The following is a 19,776-nucleotide window of genomic DNA, read 5'->3' on the forward strand; positions in this document are numbered from 1 at the left end:
TCATCTTGTGACCTACCACGTTTGTCCCTGTAGACCTTACGGGATGAGTTGTCCTGTTTCATGCTCTCCTGGCCATGTCATGCCCTCCTGAACATGGTGAGCTTGATGCGCTACCTGACAGTGAGATCACAGTACTGCTCGTATTGTTCGTAGTAGCGTTGTTAGCGCCTTCTCCGTACTCTTTCCATCCATTGGGGATCGAAAACCCCTTCCAAATATCTTCCTCTCGAACGCGGCTAATAAATATATAAAACTATAAAATATAACGATACGCTACAGTCTCAGCTGCGACCGTCGCGACAGCATCTTTAACTGGTGAACTGCTTCCCCCGGGTCGGTTAGCAACCAGCAACCACACTGTTGCCGGTGCCAAGTAAACACCTGGTATTGCTATGACATCCCTAGTTCTATGGCACGATGATCTTGAAAATGATCACAACTTTTTCACAACACAAATACTTTTCTCCCTGAATGCACCGACGGCTCTAATGATGGAATAAATTGCTCCATCTTGTAATTAACTGCAACGGTTTTCCAACGAGCACCACAAACCGGCAAATTTACACCTCTCTGCACCGGTGAGTTTTAACGCTTCACGAGCTTCGCCATAACCTTTGATTCATCATCCGGAGGTGTCTAGACGGAAAAGTTTGCTCCCGTGTTGTCAAACATAATGGCCCCGCACGCATGCATGTCCTGCTCGACCTCCACCGGTGATAGTAACTCAATTGAAACTTTCCTACGGAGAAATCTGTCCCCAGTGTTGGGAGGAAGTGGGGGGGGGGAACGTTTGTCGTTATTTAATTTTCAAATCTTCCCATCCATGCACCAGGAAGAAGAAAGAATGTGCTTCTAAATGGCAGAAAATCCAGATGCCGAAATTCATAGCGACCGGTGGGATCAAGCCAGCAAAGGAAGGTCATATCACTGAACGCTACCGGTCTGTGTCCGGTGGTCGTTCTGCTTTCATCAGTTCTGCACACACACACACGACCACATCACTGGACAGTGAAACTTTTTCATCACCTTCACCTCGCAGGTCAGGCCAAAAAGAAAAACGGGACGGCGGGCGGGTGAAACCCATTCACACCGATGTATCGCTTGCCAACCGCAGCCGCTCGTTCCAACCCGTTCCGTCCGTTGGTTCATGTTCAGCCCTGATGGGCTGGGTGAAAAAAAACCACTCACACACACACACACACACACACACACACACGAAAACGAGTGAAGCAAACGCAAAGGATACCCAATTTACTGTAATACGTACAGGCGAGCGAGGCTGGCATTAGGGGAGGCGGCTGGAGAAAAGTTTTTCCATTGAAAATAACGACGGACACCACAGCGTACGGGCGCAACGGGAGGCAAGCGCGTGGAGGTGTGTGTGTGTGTGTGTGTGTGCAATGTTTTCCCTCTCCCACACCTTGTGCGCACAGAAACACGCAGCCAACCACTAAAACCACCTTTGATCATTACTGAACCTGAAAACTGCCTCCATTCCGGCCAGGGACCATTGACTCTTGGGGTAGACGGGTAGCGGGCGAAACGAAACACACACAAAAAAACGCACAATGTGAGATGAACAGCAGGAGCAACGGGAGAAGGGCGAGCGCTGAATGGCGCGTAAGGGAAGGAACGGGATTGCGGTGGAAGTAAAACCTCCAACTTGGCCGGAACTTTTCCAAAACTTTAACCATGTTAGCCAAACCGGTGTTTGCATGCATTTCGGTGAGCATGGTTGTAAGTGTGTGTGTGTGTATCTCGATGTGTGTATGTAGTATGTGTGTGTGCATGTGTGTGTGTGTGTCTGTAACCGATAGAATATGTTTCGTGTTTGGTCCGTTTGCACAAGTTTTCCAGCATGTGTAGGTCGGTTGGTTGGCCGCTGTTCCGAGAAGCTTGTAGTTACGTGTGTACATGTATGTGTGTGACTGTGTCCATCGTTTCTCTCTTTCCCCCTCTCTTACTCTCCCTCACACCATATGAACTTTGGAAGCTGTCCACTCTTTGGTTTACACTCTCTTGGTGGTGGGGTAAGTGCAGAGTCCTGGTGGATCGCTTATCGTCTGCCAAACGGGATGATGCTTGGTCAGCGCTGACTGTGCGAGACATAAATATTCCTGCCATGTTTTATCAGCCAACAAACGCCACACTCTTCCATCGATTGTGTAAGTGGAGCTGGATAGAGTTTGGTGTGGCAAATCTCGGAGGGTGGGGGGGGGGGGGGGGGGAAGGTGCACGATGTGTTGGCAGGTTTTAACTCGGCAGGGATTTTGAACAGTAAAAACAAAGTTTCTATTTTTCTTCTTTCGGTGCAAAGCCCAACTCCATCAACGGTTAAATGCAGAATTAAACCATGTGGCATTTGGAAAGCACGCAGAGTACGGAAATTAACACATAAATGCACTGGTTTTTACTTTATACATGTTAATTTCTACTGATGACAATGGGAATCTTGGGATTAAATTAATCGCAATGAACTGATTAGTTGCTTAAGTACGACGAGAGCATTACAGAACAAAACAAATAATACAGAACTTCTCATATTTTCCAATTGGTTTATTTCAAGTTAGAAAAGTTAACGCAGGACAATGGTTTCTATTTCAAATCTACACAGCACGAGGATGCAGCATCAAAACGTTTCCCAAACTAATGATTAACACTATTCGCAATGATATCGGGTTTAATTTTTTCAGTTTCTTATGATTGGTCACATCTATTTTCTTATGACGTCTTCCCTTTATCAACAGTTGGAAATGAAGCGGATATAAGGCTAACTAGGTAAAAAAAAAAATGGATTCATATTTTTCATCCTTTTGGAAACATATTTTAAGGGTATGTTTGTTTTGTAATTAATCTTCATAAATTGTTCTCGAAAAAACCTCTCCAAAGCAGCAAATACTATCTTAAAACACTTATCTCTACCAATTTAGCAACCTTGATTGCACCCAAAATGGCACCCATTGTTAGCCAAACGCTCAAAAAGTCTCCAAGTGGGTAATTAAACATGAGCTCTCTAAACTGTGCAAAAAAGGAGGAGAAAAAGACTCTTATCGCATAATCGTGTGCTGGCAGTGTTAAGCCTGTTGCCGCTTCCACCGCTTCTTCCGCTACGCAAGACCATTTCCATTTCCGCAACACTTGGCTGGAAACACTTTTCGGTGGCGGCTCAATTTGCGATAAATCTTCACTGACCGGAAACTAATTTTCAATCATGCTGCGCACACTGGAGAAAGTATTTCTCATCCAAGCAGGTGGTGGTGGTGGTGGTGGTAGTTGGTGCAGCTTGTCGGATGATTTTCCATCGAGCCAGTGCTCAACCAGCGCCAGCATACCAGCTCGAGGAAGGGTCATAATTTCTTGCCCCGCCCGATTGCCTTGCTTCACGTTGCTGCTCCTCCCCGTTCAAGATCTGGAACGTGAAAACTGCCCCAAGGATGATGAAAATCTTCGATGGTCTCTTCAACGGCATACATTTATCGAATAACCGCTTTACCGCTTCTCCACTGTCGTCGTAATGCTTCCTGTACTGTGTATGCGCATAAAACTGTGTGGGACATGGTGATGGACCAACTCACACCCGCTGGTACTGGTGCACTTTCTAAACATAATTTTCCTTTCATCTTGCCTCGAACATCAACTCCACTGCCCGAGTGTGCCGTTCAACGGTCGCTTCTTTCCTTCTGACACGGTGCAATTTTCCCTGTTTTTCTTTTACACTTTTACGCCATCTTGCCCCGGCGTTCCAATGAAACGACATTACGGAACAGGACGAAGCGAACACACTGCTTGCCCCGGGTGAAGATCAGGCTGCTGCTGCTACTGCCAATGGGCAGCTCTGGTGCATGGATGAGCAATCTCGTTCCCGTTGAACGGATGAGCTCGGGCGGAAAAACGAACGAAATTCTTTCCAACACATGTACATTCGCACCGCACCGCGCTGCCGTGCGCTGCGTTTCTGATTTTCCGACTTTGCGTGGAAGCGTGCGGTGGGACGCGGCAAGCGGGGACACCACCCGGGAGCAGATTGCATGCGATAATTTATTTGATTAATTTTTCCTTCCTTCAACCGGCAGTCGGGCATTCGGGTCCTTTCGATGCAGTTAGCCTTGTGTTCGTGTTTTTTTTTTCTCCTCTTCTCCTCTCCATTCTGCCTGTCCTGTTTGGGTCGTGTGTTCCAGTGTTGCCGTTTCGATTAACTTCTCAAACACGAGCCTTCTTCTTGACAACGGTGGTATTATTAATTGATTTTCGGAGCTGGTAAGGCATGGTTAGTATGGAAAATGGGGAAATTTTTAAATTTATGATAGTTTAATCTCAAGATCGAGATAGCACCAGCCGGGTACGTGTGAGCGTTCGGGGCGTTGTAACAGTAGCCCGTTGCCAGGGAGGGGATCGATGATGGGATAGATAATGGGCTTTCCCACCATGGCGACGGTGCAATGTGTAGCTCCCAGGGTGAGAATTCTCAATTAACACTAATTGAAAATCGACCCTTCAAAGTCGGTGTGGGTTTGCGAGGCTACATCAAGCGCTGGTGAATGATGGAGAGCCATAAATACAGCAGGTAAACGGAAGGATTTGTGATTGTGGTGACTTTGGAGTTTGGGCAACAATTTTGCTGCCGTATTTCTGCACTTACAGTATATAGAGCTGTTTTATGAAGTAAAAAATCCAATAAAAACCATCAGTTATTTTTAAATTCGAAATATTTACTAGTTTCAGCATTCCAAGTTTGTTTGAAGGCCTTTTTGCGCGTGAAGAACAATTAGTAAGAAAAAAAGGTTCATGAATCTTGTAGGGGAAAGTGAAACTGTTAAGGATTTTGCTCTGTATCTCATTGGGTAAACCACTTTACATTCCAATGGTAAAATAGACTCTCTATGAGACAACATTGTCATTCACAAAATCTCAAAAAGATCATAACGAAGCGGCAAAATGGATTACAGTGTTGGACTTTAGGCTTTGGTTTAAGCTCTTGCATCTAGGTATAAATTTAAGCGTAAAGGTGTAAGATTTGTATTAGATTGTTTTGTTAAATAGCTTTGTAAATAGCTGGAATATTTTAATAACACACGTGTTACTTTTTATACTTACTTTTGTAGTTACTTTTTCACTTTGTAGTTTCGACAATCATCCATAGAAGGGGATTTCTTTTATCTAATTAGAGGCTAAATTCTTAATATGAACTTCTTCTTATAAGCTTATGAAATCTTAATTTCGAGACCAAATTTTGGCCGATTATTTTATATGTGAATTTATTCATTTGCTTATCAATCTTAGGTTCTGAAATGTTCATGGTGCGCATCTTACATTATATTTGATGTTTTTCAATCGTAAAAAAGTCATTTTAACGAGTTAATCTGTCAATAATGCAAATGGCTTGGAAAGAAGAATGTTACATATTAAGTATAGAATTAATCTACCGATTGAAAGAGGTAAATGAGGCCAATTGGCTCAAAGTCTCTGTAAAAATAAAGAAAGAAATAAAATGCAAATAGCAGAGGTACCATTTCGCACCACCAAATCATTTTGCCCCGGATTTCCTTAAAAGCTGACCGTTTGCCACGTGTCAACGTAAGCAGTAAGTTCGCCTAAATGTAGAAAATGCGTATTACAGTTAATGTTGCGGTAATGGCAAACCATTTTCAAAATATAGATAATACTAGCAAAGTTCAGCAATGTAGCAAACTGTTTTCAGTACTTCTTGCTTCCTTCGAATGCATTACAACTCAAATGAATGTTTCCAATGTGTGCTAAAGCTAGCGAATGCATTACACTAAACAAACCTTTTGTAACACAGATTGCATACTCTAAGGCAAATACATCTGCTGCACGGTTCTATGCGGTGTAGATAATGAGAAGAACCTGGCGTAACATACACGGTGGTCATATTTTCCCAACGACCCATTATTAAACAGATGTTCCATTTTTCTCGCAATTATTATTTTTTTCTTCTTCTTCCCTTCCTTCTTAATCTCCCGCAACACTGCACAGAAGGTGTGATAAACAAAAACAGACAGCGTTATTCCGCGTTGCCAGTGGTAGCCAGGGTAGCATTAATTAAATGTCAGCTGTTTCGCTATCCGGTTGGCATCAACGTGTCCACAGCCTGGCGCCCCAAACCCGCCCAAACTAGGGCAGCGTAGCGTTATAACGAACATGCATAGGTGGCACAAGGGTGAGAGCGCGAGAGAAACCCGAGAGCAGTGCCGTGTTATCTAGCGGGCATGCTAATGATTTAAAGAAAAAGGTACGCCGCGTTATGACACTCGCGTAATCTATGGCCAGCCGGAAAATGCATTATGCAGTACGCGCATCGGTTGGTCCGTCCACCCAGACGCACGGTCATAATTCAACTTTCCTTACCTTTGAAGGGTGGGGCACCGCTGACCCTGTGGAAGCGGCTGACAACAAGGAAAGAAAAGCACTACAAACACACACACATACCGGGCGCATCGTAGCGAAACAGCAGTAACAACTAGTGCCACAGTGTGGGATGGGAGCAAAAATAACAGCAAACGCTTCCACAACAAAAACCAACGCTTCTGCAACAACAAGGTTACGCCTTTTCTTCTTCTTCGCCCCGCTAACACGCCTGGTGGTTGCTGCAGCATCACCGCGCACTAGCAAATGATGTTTTTCACAGCAAATATGCACCCGGCTGGTCGGGTTTCGGTTTGCTGCACGCGCAGGCGACTAGAAACGAAGCTGCACTAACACTGCAGCAGCAAGAGCGCGAGTGGCGGTGCGCGCGCCAGTATAGTGTAAAATAATAAAAATTAACTTTGATGCCGCACGTTGGTAAGGTAGCGAACGCGAGAGAAAAGCATACAACACAAACTACACACACACACACACATACACACACACATAGGGGTACATATACACACAAAAGAGAGTACGCTACGGAGCTAGAAAGGTCCTGTTCTTTGTGCACAGCGCGAAAAACGTGATGAAGGCACGAGAAATGTAGTGAACATTAAATTAATGTTGCTCTGTCCGACAAGCCAGCCAGCAAACAGTGTGTGTCCCCGGTACTGTGTGTATGCCGTGGGTGTGTACCGCACTGTACCGTTCCGCCGCAATCGGGTCAAGTAATTCAGCATGTGGTGAAAATGGTACGAGCTGCCGGATCCTGGTACCGTCATTGCCCGATGCTAGAACCTTGTCGGACGTTCCCTTGCGCCGGGCCAGGCAAGCAACAGCGTTTCTGTTACAATTTCAAAGGGCCCTTGCCAGACACTCACACACCCAGCGAGCTCAAAAATCAGGGCATGTATGGTGGCAGCGCTACTTAAAAACGGTGACCCATCCTACCCAGTGGAAAGGAAAGTAAACCTCGAAAGATTGCTTCCCCGTCCAGAAGGTTGCTGATGGTCCGCTGATACTTACTTCCCGGCAGGTGGGGGAGAGCTGCAGTGGGATGGAGTGCATCAACGATGTTTGCATATTTCAGCTTTTGTAAACGCCGTGCTGCGACTTGCCTTGCCTCTTGCATGGGGCGAGCCCGTAAGACACACGTCTAATTAATTTTATTTCAAAACAGCTACTACTCTTTAAAGCATCATTCCATTACGCTTCCGTCTCATTGTGTTAGTGTCCAACCACTAAGCGAGAATATTATTACGAAATCAAAAACACGCAACTGTAAATTTCATTTGTTACATTTTCACTTCGAGCTTCCCAAGGACTTCAAACAGAACGGTTGCACCTCGACATTGTATGCTTCCTGCCGCGTTGCTACACGTTACAGTGTGTGCGCGTGTTTCTGTGTGTGGCATTAGTAGAAGGTCACTTTTGCGCCATCTTTATCCGCCATTGCAGAACCCTGCTCGGCGCCCTGACATGGACAGCTCAAGTGAAATGGAACGTGAAATGAAATGAAAAGCTTTTAGCACGAACACTTGCTTACTTTTAACAAGTTTTCTTTCTTTCTTTTTCGCTCGCCACTTTCCTCCTCCCTCGCCTGCCCCGCAACGAGCGGAACGAAAAGAGGCGACCCGAATGCAGCTCGAGGTAAATGTTCACCACGGTGAAACACCAGGCTGCTCCATCGGAAAGCGTTTGCAGCGCAAAACTCGGTACGAAGACAGCCGCGCGGTAGTGGTAAAGTTGCTCACGTTTGCTAGACAGCACACTACACAGAGGAAGCAAGATCAGAAGAGTAAAAAAAACACACACACATAACGAACCGGTCAAATGAATCATGAAACGTTCCAGTGCTCCGTGACCATCTTCCCGTTGCTCGACTGGTGCCAGCGGTTAGACCGTTGCCGGGTTGGTTTTATTTGAGGGCTGGCCCGTGCTAGCCGGACAATAAACAGCCAATGGTACCAGCGCCAGCGGGCACGGTACGGGCGCTGGCGGTGATAAAAATAATATCCTTCCCGTTCGCAAGACGAACGGAGCGGATTTTGTTTTCCCCGCTTCTGAATGGTACAATCTGAGTACGCTGCAGCAATATTTATTTTTCCAATTGTCCGGCAGAATCTTTTCGTTTGGCTAATAAATAAAACCGGGCTTTCTAATAGCACTGTCACTTGCCACCGCACCAGTGGCAAAAGTATGGCGACGCTTTGAACACGCCGAGAACACTTTGCTCATTTTCATTCAAAGACGCTGCAAGGAAAGTAAAAAGACTTGCGATTATTTCCCAGTTTAATTAATGTTTCTTATCATATATCTTTTTTGATGACATGGCGTCCAATTGTGTTTTTAATGGTAAAGCAACAAATCGACAGAGCTTGCGAACATTTCTTAGATAAATTGTAATTTAATTAAAATAAATGCACTGCAGAACAGTAGCAACACTACTCCTAAAAGTATGCTATTTGCATGACAAATATACTCTTTTATTGAGGTTTTGCTTAAAAATTGCCTTAGACTCATTATATGTTGTGTTCGTTCAATCAATTTGTTTCTAGTTTCTATTCAGATGATTACAAACTCATGATTCATTTTCAAAAATTAAAATTTAAATTTAATAGATAACACTTCAACACATGCATGCCAACTGTTTTCGACACAGACCTCTGTAAACAGCGGGAAGCCCGTTTAAAGTTTACCTTTCCCAGTTTCCCAGCGCACACATCGTGCACACATTGTGCAACAAATAGCTCTGCAAATCGATTCGACGAATCGGTTTTGCCAGCAAACAAATCAACCATTTGGCAACAGAAATCCCCACCTCACCTCGCAGCAATTGCCGGTGCCGGCTTATCGACTTCATCAGCCATTTGTAGCCAGTGCTTTAATCCGAATGCATTTTTCACCCTCTCCAGTCAATGAAACAGCTGCAGTACGGTGAAACTCTTTCCGATTGCACAAGCTATCACCGGCGTGCCAGATGCTCTGCTATCGGGAACAGGTAGCGACCCATGCCCTTCTCGCAAAGGAGCAAATATTACCGATGTCGGTGTGTTCCGTTTCCGCAAGAAAAGTGCAAAGATGGTGTTCGGTTAGGAAATGATGCTTGCTTGAAGCATGCTGGTGCATTCCGATAGCAGGACGCTAGTCTTCCTTCCGCTTCCGGAGTGTACGGCTCGGTGCTTGGTTCAGAGGACGGGTTCGATCTTTTGCAAAATGGTAAGGTGCAAAAATGCTATTCCACCGGGCGGACCGATCATCGAGCACATGGTATCAAGCGAAAGTGAGCTCGGTTCGGGGAAAGATAGCTCGTGAGCACAATTCTGTCCATCTTACCGCTTGTTCCTCAGACTGTTCTCACATAAAAGTAGTCGATGCTGAGTATTTCCCCTCTAAATGTCTGCAGCGTTGCCGTTCGGAACAGCTTTGCCGCTTCAAAACAGCTAAAAAATGGAGCCATCATAGAAAAAATACAGCTGGAGTTTAGCACATTCTAGATTCCAACAGCATCTCTCGAAAGTAGCAAGCAAAAATTGGTTGTAGCAGAAAAAAAAATCCCAAATATTACTCTTGTTCTCTTTCAAACGTTTTTTAAGAAGAATGAAAAATCCATTACGCAGCAGCATTATTTTCACTCTCTTGCTTATCCTGTTTGATATCGTTGGATTGATTTGAAGACCAACCTAGACAACACCACGTTGCACATTCATAAGTGTGTATGGAAAATTCAACTCTTTCCGAAAAGAAATGAAAGAGTCGGAAACAACTAAACACCACAAGGGCCAAAAAAACGCAGTACCATATCATCTCATTGGCCATCGATGCACAGTCCTTCATCGTTTGGTGGCCTAGCGATGGTGCAGTACTGTTACATATGCATTCTTTCTTCCAAAGCCGCGCTGCAGTAGCGCATGTGAGTGTGAAGTTGGCAGGGAACGTTGTGCACATTCTATGATTTTTCATACTTTCCATCACCTACGACTGGATGTGTCGTGTGCATCCGTTTCTCTTTTTGCTTATTTCTGGAGTGTACGGAAATCGCAAGCCAAGGCATCTATCGAAAGGAAATCCAATCAGCATCCGATCAGGAAAAATACGGATTCATCTCCACACAAGGGAGTTTGAGGGTGAAATAAATACATTCTTGATATTTATTGTGCGCTAGCTGGAACACGGGATTTTCCTTTTTGTTGTCCTGCCTTTGTTACCTCTCCGCGAGCGGTTGGGAAGAAATTCCAATCCACGTTCAAGGCAAGCTTCTTCCGACCCCAGACTGGCTGAGAGTAGAATTGATGCTGTATGATTGAGGGAAAAAAGGCATGCAAATTGAACAAGCTATGAGTGGTTGAATGGCAGTGCTGATTTGGCGTTTCAAAGATCGTAACACTCGACCGCCGGAGTGGGAGCTGTGTACGTGAACAATCGGTTCCATCGGCGCTGATTGTAGGCTACAGGTTGCTGAAGCATGGGCTGTATGCAGACAAAGAATGATATGGTTACGGGTTTGGTAAGGAACATTGTTTGGAGTTTTACATTGTTTAAAGTTTTTGATGTCTTTAAATTTTAAGCTTATTTAAGTTTCAACGCCCAAATGCATGCAATAAGCCTAATCATATTTGCTTCCTAGAGCTGTAAAGAACGATGACGCTTCAAAGATTTATCTACATTTAGGCGTTGCTTAATTCAGTGCAGCATTTTCTCAAACACTACTCCACGTTAAAATCTACTATTGAAAAAGTCAATTTTCAGTTAGTAATGATGATTTATTTAAATTTGTAACTTTAAGATGAATTCACTTCCAGCGAAATGCTTGATTGCGATACCGTTGGCGTATTCTGAAAAAGGTACAAAATATTTAACCACTAAAACGCGTCCGCTTCGCATACCTTCGCTCAATCGCACCCCCTCCTTCAACCCTAATCGCTCCATTTGCAATGGACAAATACGGTCCCGGAAATCTTTGTCAATAACTTTGTTTGCTATCAATTTGTATCTAGTCAAAGAAACGCTTGCCATCCGCTTTTTTCCCACGCACCCGTTACGCCACGGGTCCTAATGAAATTAACGATTCCCAGTAACCGTCCGCAATCGCCTTAAGCGGAGTGGCCTGAACTCTCCTGACCAAACTCCACCCTTGGGCTCCGGCGTTTGCCCAACTGTCACAGCGTTTTGTGAAAAGGTCGAGCCGATCCCATCGCAAATTTGTTGCAGAAATTCAATTGACCCGCACCGTTGGCAACCAGCAGCCAGAAATAGCCGTTCAAATACAAAGTCAAATTGGGTTCGGTTTGGTTTGGGGGTAGAAAAAATTGCAACCAAACAGAAATAAAGCGAACCAGCCGAACATAAAACAGAAATATCACATTTATCTTGTTTTTGTTTTTTTTTTTTTTTTTGTTGTTGTCTACCTATTCCTGATAGGAGGGTTATTGTACTGGGGGGATGGTTTGTTTGCGGTCCTTTGACTGGTGCATTATTGACTCGAAACGGTTCGTGGGGACGATGTGCTATGCACACTCAAAACATCATCCCATCCTCTAACACATTCGCTTTATTTTGTGGGTCTACAGTGTTTGATTGGGCAGCAATGGTTCTTTTTTTTCAGCGAAATACGTTCCCCAATCATTCCCTATGGTATAGAATTTCCATCTTGCGACCGATTAAAAGCAGGTGAAAAAAAAACACTGTAAAATAAAAGTAAAAAGTCACCGTGACACCCGTTCTGACTTCCACTGTTACATCCTTTGTGGTAAGAGTGGAGTACTGAAGCTTTAAAAAAACTGAAACGTAAGGCAAATCATGCAAAGCGTGTGCTATTCATCCCTAGCCATGGTGCACGCTCGCACCTCGACTCCCTACACCAAACACTTTGATGATGTTTCAATTTTCCACCACTTTTCGGCGACGGTGGTGTTCCGTTTCCTTCGGTGCCTTCAGTCCCTTGCCGGGACGTAGCGGGGGGAACAACTTCCGATATCGCCCCCAGGTTGAGTTTACCGCTCACGGAAACGAATGGGAAGTAAAGGGATGACTTAAAACAAATAAAAACGACCCGGTTTTTGGTGGAAAATATGACGCAGGCTAATTTTCTATCGTTTCTCCCTTACGCACCTCCACACGAAACACACGGAAGTCGGAAGTCGAAAGGGATGGGGAAGGAACCAGCCCTCCCCGCTCCCTTGAATGACGATGGTGAACTTTGCACGGTTACAAAAAGCATCACCGACGAAAAACAAAGCGAAAGTATCCAAACGGTTTATTAATGGGCAGACTAATGGAAAAATAATTTTCCCTTTCTTTCGCAAACGCGCTCGCTAAAGGGCGTATCGTTCGCTCGCTCTACCTCTCGCGCTGGAAACCGTAAAGCAAACGGCAAAGGCATCAAGCCAAGTGCTTGGCGCGAAGTAGAATGCGAAACGAGGCAATATGTTTTATTGAGCCGAAAGCTGAAAAAGCTTTCTCCTCCACTGGCACCGTGACGCGCGGGTTCAGCATTGCCTCGGTTGCCCCGCCGCTGCCACGGTTGAACAAAGAGAACGAAAGAATGATAATAATAAAAAAACGCGCCACACGCCGCCTAGGTGCGTTCCCGCGACATAAGCAAATAATGAAACGAAAGAAGGAAACTCATCGACCAAAGCAAAGCGATAACAGTGCCAACGTAAGTGAAAAAACGCCGACCCCGAGTTGAGCTGAAAAAAAAGAACCTCAAACGATGAACGAAGGACGAAATAAAGACCTTTCTCAAGGATTGTTGCTTCTCGCATTGATGTTGGGGGGGCAGGGGGTGTTGGTGGATTTCCATTTGTAACGGCTTTCATCGTGCGCACAAACATACTCACATACACACACACACGTGAAACGCAGTGTATGTGTGTGCGTGAGGCAGCGAATGTGAGTGGCGGTGGCGCAATTTTCCGCAGTTTTGTTTTTGTTTGCCGTAGATTGACACAAATTAATCCTAAAATTGCGTGTCCCAAGCTGTTTGACGTTAACCTGCCCCCGCCGCGCTGGAAACGGTTTCGAGAATGATTTGTTTTTGTGGTGTTTTTTTTTTTTCATTCACTCTCTCAGTGCCTCTTTGTTTGCTGCCCCGACTGGTTTGATGAAAATCGTTGCCTATTCTTGTGGAACGAGCGCTCTCGAGTTCCTTATTTGTATTTCACCGCACGTCGTTTCCGTCACGGCGATTTTCTTGCTTTATGAGAGGATCGCTTTTTAGCGCTGCTTCTTCTCTTCTCCTACATTTCCTGCCCTGCCGTGAAAGCCAGTGACCCTTATTTGTACCTTTTCAATCTTTGAAGCGTCACGTTAACCCTTATGGCAGTAGTTGAGTGCGGTGTCGTTGGTTGAAAGTATTTTTTTTTTAAGAAAATATTTTTTCTGATGTTTATAATTTTATTCGAATGATATTTTTTTCGTTAAATGTTCTGAAATCATGAGCAAATATGACAAATATAAAAAGTAACTGCTTGTACAAAGGTATCCGCCTTACAGTATGCAATCCGCATGTCACAAAGCTGAAAGCTCTACAGCTGGAGTTGTAATTGGTTTGCTTTTTTGTGCCTAACCTTTTGATTCAACAGCATTTAGACACTTTTTGAGAAATGCACATATTTTCCACTATTTTCCACTCGCCTCAATTCGGCTTCCTTCTAAAGGGTTAAGCAAAGTAGCAGCTCACGGCACGAATCAAACGGCAACCTGCCAGCGATTGTTGCTTATCATTTTGTTACAATCTGGTTCAAGATGAATATTCTCCACCTCACTCCTGCGATGAATCTGAAGCAATACGAACGAACAGCTTTTCATTTTCCACAGCATTGTTTTACGGGCATCTATATCATGTCCTTATCAAAGTTGACTAGTGCCCCCCTCGCAACGATACCATCAACTTGCTGAGCAAACGATTACGACAAACGGGAAGCTGATTGTGTCTGAGGGCCGCAACTCACGCACAGAATGAGTCGGCACAAATCGAGAAGGTATTATACACTCTCAAGTGCTTTGAAATGCTGGAAAATGAATTTTTACTCAGAATCTTTTGTGAATCTGACAAACGACAAGGTGCGAATTCACCTACCACGTTATATTGTGAGTAAACGCGTTCGCTGTTGATCGGTTGCTGGTAGCCATCACGAACCAAGAACTCATTCAATAAAATGGGGCTGGCAAAAACAAAACAAAAAACTCCACAACCCATGTGGCATGCGGCAAATGCTTTATTTTTATCCCCGACCATTAACGCAAACGATTCACTGTGCCTTTCGCAAGATTCGTATAAATTTCTCGCTTAAAACCAAACGACATCGAGAATGTGTTTTTTTCTTTGGTTCGTTTACGAACCAGAATGGATTCAACGATCGTTGCCGCAGGGAAATTAACAGAAAAAAATGCAACAACAAAAAAGGAAACATTTCTTTCCATACAATACCACTTCACTTGACTCACGAGCATGACGATGGTGCCGATGATGATGGCAGTGGTCCGCCGAAAATGGTTATGGTTGCCAGACGGAGAACCTAAACGGGTGTGCAGATAACTGGTGCGGTACCGTAACTTTCAGCTCCATGAGCGTTCGGGAGGTGAGGGCCTTTTTATTAAAACCTTTATTATCGATAATGTGCAACCGTAGCGGATGAGTTAAGGCAACGGGCACCCGTTTGTTCCGCCCCTAACTAAATGGTGCGAAGGAAGCGCCGTCGAGAGTCAGCATAATGAAAACGAAAACAGACATTAAGTTGGTTGGTTTAAGCACCCGCAGTCACGCCTGTGCCGCGCAACGACCGCCCTTTCGCCCGCACACGGTGCTTCAATTTCGAAACGATCCACCGAGTCAAGTGTTGTTGTTCGAAAGGTACTTGTTGATTTGGTGGGGGGGGGGGGGGGGCTTGTGTTTTGTTTTTTGTTTGCCATTTTCCTCAACGGGGAGGGGAGGAACGAACACAAAAACCTCCGCCATCCTTCGCCGCTCCCCAAACATCCCCGACGCGTTAAACTCGAAACAGATCGTTAGACAAGCGGTTACGAACTCACTTGACACGTTAATTAAATTCCCGCGACGAGTGGGTGGTAAATTTCGGCACTTGTCGTGCGTTTGGGTGCGTGAGTGAGTGTTTAATACGTTTGTTGACAGCTTTATCAATCAGCGCGTGATGTGGATGGGAGAGCAAGGAGTGGGAAAATACCCCGCAGGATTAAGAAGCATGGTCTTCATATGACAAACATAAAAACAAATCAGTGTTTGTTGCACATTGAGCACCAAGCACCATTTTCCAAATATTACTGTGATTTTGCTGAACCAAAGTAAACCTTAACGACTTTAAAGACATAAAACCTTTTCCATAAAAAAAAATGTAAGGCTGTGTTTTAAAACTAATACGGCAGAGCTTAGGTAACTGCAGAGTCAAATAAACTAAAATATGAATTACGAACGCAATACGAACTCTACTCTAAAATGACTTACAGGTAAAAAGTATGATCTAACACAAGTTAGATAAAGTGTGGCATACAACCACACATCTCATACAAATGTTTCTCTTTCCGCACATGATTCATTCATGAATTCCCGGTATTCAAACAGCGTGTACACATTTTTCCGCAAACGACCATTCCTGGAACCAACCGCAAGAAACAGTAACTTTCAAGGCCAGCAAAAAGTGTGCAAAGGCGTATTTCTCACAAAAAAAAACTAAAAAAAAAAACTTGCTCAGACTTTTTTACGGGTAGTATTTTCTACGAAATCACAACTTGGATTCAAACAGGTTTGCGTAAAGTTGTTTTTACTTCTTCTCCGTATTTTGAGGAATTTAATGTGAGGGTAAACGGTACATTCGTGTGTTGACAAACAAACAAAATGCACATACAGTTTGACTTGAACATCAAATTTTTGATGTACAAAATCAATTTGCTTTTCCCGTAACGTGGCCTTAAACCCCTTGAAGGTATGCAATTAGCTTCACAAATGAGTAAACTAAATAATCAACAACACCGAACAAACCACAACTGATCGGTTGAAAAACATTCTTTTATAACATTAAATAAAACAATTTAAAGTTTCATGGTTACTGAATTCACCTAAAATTCGCTTCCCCCGCTGAACGCTCAGGTGCAACAACAACCCGATCTGCATTTTCCATTTAATGAACAATCATTAATTACAACCGATTGTTTGCATTGCGGGGCACGGACACTGGCTGACGTTCATTAAAATTGTGTCCCCGATAATCCTGTCATGCCCAGGCCGACCGCCGTCCCGCCGCTAGCTAGCGCCAGCACGAAAATGATGAGCCCCGTTTTCCATCATTTCCCAGCTGGTACGGCTTTTGTTTTCCATTTTTATCGAAACCCGCGCAGCCCGACGCAACCCAGCCCGGTCAGCTCGGGCACCGGACAGCCTGCAGAAGGACGAAGGTCAACACGCGAACCAAACACCGTGAACACTGGCGAGCTGGGGGGACACGGTGGTCGTTGTTTTCATTTGCACCCGCATTCCGGGTGCATCCGCATGGAAAATGTCCATGTCCGTGTGTGTGTGTGCCCTGTGGGTGAGTTGGTGTGAGTTTCGCGGAAGCCGCCATGTCGGGGCAGTTTGTGAAATTAATTAATTATAATAAAATAACGCGAACAAATATCATTATAGCTTGAAATTGATAACGGATGCACGCCTGCACACACACCCGCAACCCGCATGGTTGCCGCTGTGTGTGTGGGGCGCAATAACGAACCGAAACACCGAGCACAGCTGTACGCTGTACCCACTCACTCCCGAGCTCATGTTCCCAGCGGTGCAACAGAGGGATTATGCGCCAGGAGACTGCATCTTTGCCGGTGCGTGCGGGACTGGACTGGTCATTGCCGTGTAGTCCACGCTAGATGGACGTGCTGATGCTGAGTTTGCGAAAGGAAAAATCTGGCTACAAGGGTGGGTGGGTACGCGTGGGTTCGACAGGAAATCCCAGATTAATTGGATGCGCAATCCACCATCCGGGCCTGCACCCGGGAGCTCCGGTGCAAAATCATACGCAGGTGCTGACGCCGAGCTGCGTAACGATGGCAATGGAAAACGTAGACGGGCTCAGTGCAGCCGGTTTGGTCTGTCATCTGTCTTGCGCTGGATGGCTGGATGAACGGACAAAAGAATGACATCGGTACACAATCCCGTACACACAGACCTTTGCGTGCCGGCAGTGCGGGATTTGAATCGGCTCTGCCTACCGATGGCGCCATTGGCCGATTGTTCGATGGTGATTATGCGGTACGGTTCTGTTCATTACGAGCTAATAAAATTTATCACATGGTTCCGGTGGTACCGACCGGGGTTGCAGTTTGCAGCTTGGTTGCGAGCCTTCGGTCGGTCAACGTCGACGCCAGCAGGAAAACAAATAGAGCCGGATCAACAAACATCCATCGTGCTTCATATAATGAGAGTGTAGGGTTGGGCTGATGATGGCGAGCATGTGGGATGAGGATGGAAGTGGCAGAAGGGTAGGAAAATAATTCATTCCACCTCTGCTGGAAGTTGTGTATATTTATTTGATTTGTTGTGTTGTTTCGGTTGAGCATAAACTTTACTGTCGTGTTAGATAATTTCGACGTAACGAAAAAGAGTAACAGTTTCAGGGCAAGATAGAATTTTACAGTTCGACAACGTGATGGGATTTGATTTAGGGTTTATTCAGTCGATTTATTCTTCAACCACGAAGACTTCAACGCTAAAAATGCTCGTGAAGTAAAGAAGTAAAGAAGTAAAGAAGTAAAGAAGTAAAGAAGTAAAGAAGTAAAGAAGTAAAGAAGTAAAGAAGTAAAGAAGTAAAGAAGTAAAGAAGTAAAGAAGTAAAGAAGTAAAGAAGTAAAGAAGTAAAGAAGTAAAGAAGTAAAGAAGTAAAGAAGTAAAGAAGTAAAGAAGTAAAGAAGTAAAGAAGTAAAGAAGTAAAGAAGTAAAGAAGTAAAGAAGTAAAGAAGTAAAGAAGTAAAGAAGTAAAGAAGTAAAGAAGTAAAGAAGTAAAGAAGTAAAGAAGTAAAGAAGTAAAGAAGTAAAGAAGTAAAGAAGTAAAGAAGTAAAGAAGTAAAGAAGTAAAGAAGTAAAGAAGTAAAGAAGTAAAGAAGTAAAGAAGTAAAGAAGTAAAGAAGTAAAGAAGTAAAGAAGTAAAGAAGTAAAGAAGTAAAGAAGTAAAGAAGTAAAGAAGTAAAGAAGTAAAGAAGTAAAGAAGTAAAGAAGTAAAGAAGTAAAGAAGTAAAGAAGTAAAGAAGTAAAGAAGTAAAGAAGTAAAGAAGTAAAGAAGTAAAGAAGTAAAGAAGTAAAGAAGTAAAGAATTAAAGAAGTAAAGAATTAAAGAAGTAAAGAAGTAAAGAAGTAAAGAAGTAAAGAAGTAAAGAAGTAAAGAAGTAAAGAAGTAAAGAAGTAAAGAAGTAAAGAAGTAAAGAAGTAAAGAAGTAAAGAAGTAAAGAAGTAAAGAGGTAAAACCATCCAGGCAAAGCAAATGTTTCGAAGGCACTTTATACATTTTTTTGTGCAATTTTCAATGCATTGTTAATTTATTTTTAACTCGTTCCATTGGAACTCTTTCTAATTAAATACGCATAAAAGATGATAGCTTTTATCCTTATTACATGAGACCTGATATTGCAGCACTCTTGTGACCAAAATCGATCTAAAACCACCACACAATTTTTTTCCCAACCCAGCATGTTCCACGAACACTGAGAATTGAAACACTGCTCCCACCATCAACCACAGCGCGTTGATCAAAATGCTTCGATTTGTCTCATATCCAAAGATCAAACAAAATGAATCGTAGAGCGTTGTATGCTCGAAACCCCGAGTGCGCTAACCTGCAACCGCGATGCAATCGTCGTTAGCCGAACCGACCGCAATTCGGACAACGCTTACACTTCAGTCCCCGGTGTCAACTTTTGCAAGCGAACCCACGAAACGCTTTGGTTTGATGCGGTTTTTCGCGTCACAAGCACGTGTAAATGTTGTGCTTTCACGGAAGAGCCGTGCGACCGAAGTGGCCAGGTAGGGGCAAATGAATTTTTGAGGTTTTTCTCGTGCCGCAGGTTGGGGTCTCATTGAGAGGTTGCATTTCGCGGCTAAATATCGAACACTGGTGAGGTAGTTTTGCAGTTGAACCATTACATACTGTCAGGTACGGGAGATGGACAATCGAGCGCTTTGTTCGAATGGCTGGGCTTTGTGTCATGCCATGAGCCAACCGGAAGCGCATTATACCCCAACAAGTCACCGCCATTAAAAGCAGATAGCACAATCTGCAAACGCACAACTGTTGGTTGGTTTCCGAGTGAAAATACAAAAAAGGCCGAAATACACACACACACACCATTCGACAGTTCTGTTTTGCAGTGTCAGTCCCGCACTCCGAGGATTGCACTAAGCATCGAATCAGA

General features: G+C 44.1%; 1 protein-coding gene across 1 annotated transcript in view; it reads left to right on the forward strand.

Moving 5' to 3' along the window:
- Nucleotides 1-19,776, forward strand: part of LOC1281113 (connectin) — a 95,871-nt gene that overhangs the window by 1,035 nt on the left and 75,060 nt on the right. The gene's annotated exons all lie outside the window — the stretch shown is intronic.

This window comes from Anopheles gambiae, chromosome 2 (assembly GCF_943734735.2).
Source record: "Anopheles gambiae chromosome 2, idAnoGambNW_F1_1, whole genome shotgun sequence".
Taxonomy (NCBI): domain Eukaryota; kingdom Metazoa; phylum Arthropoda; class Insecta; order Diptera; family Culicidae; genus Anopheles; species Anopheles gambiae.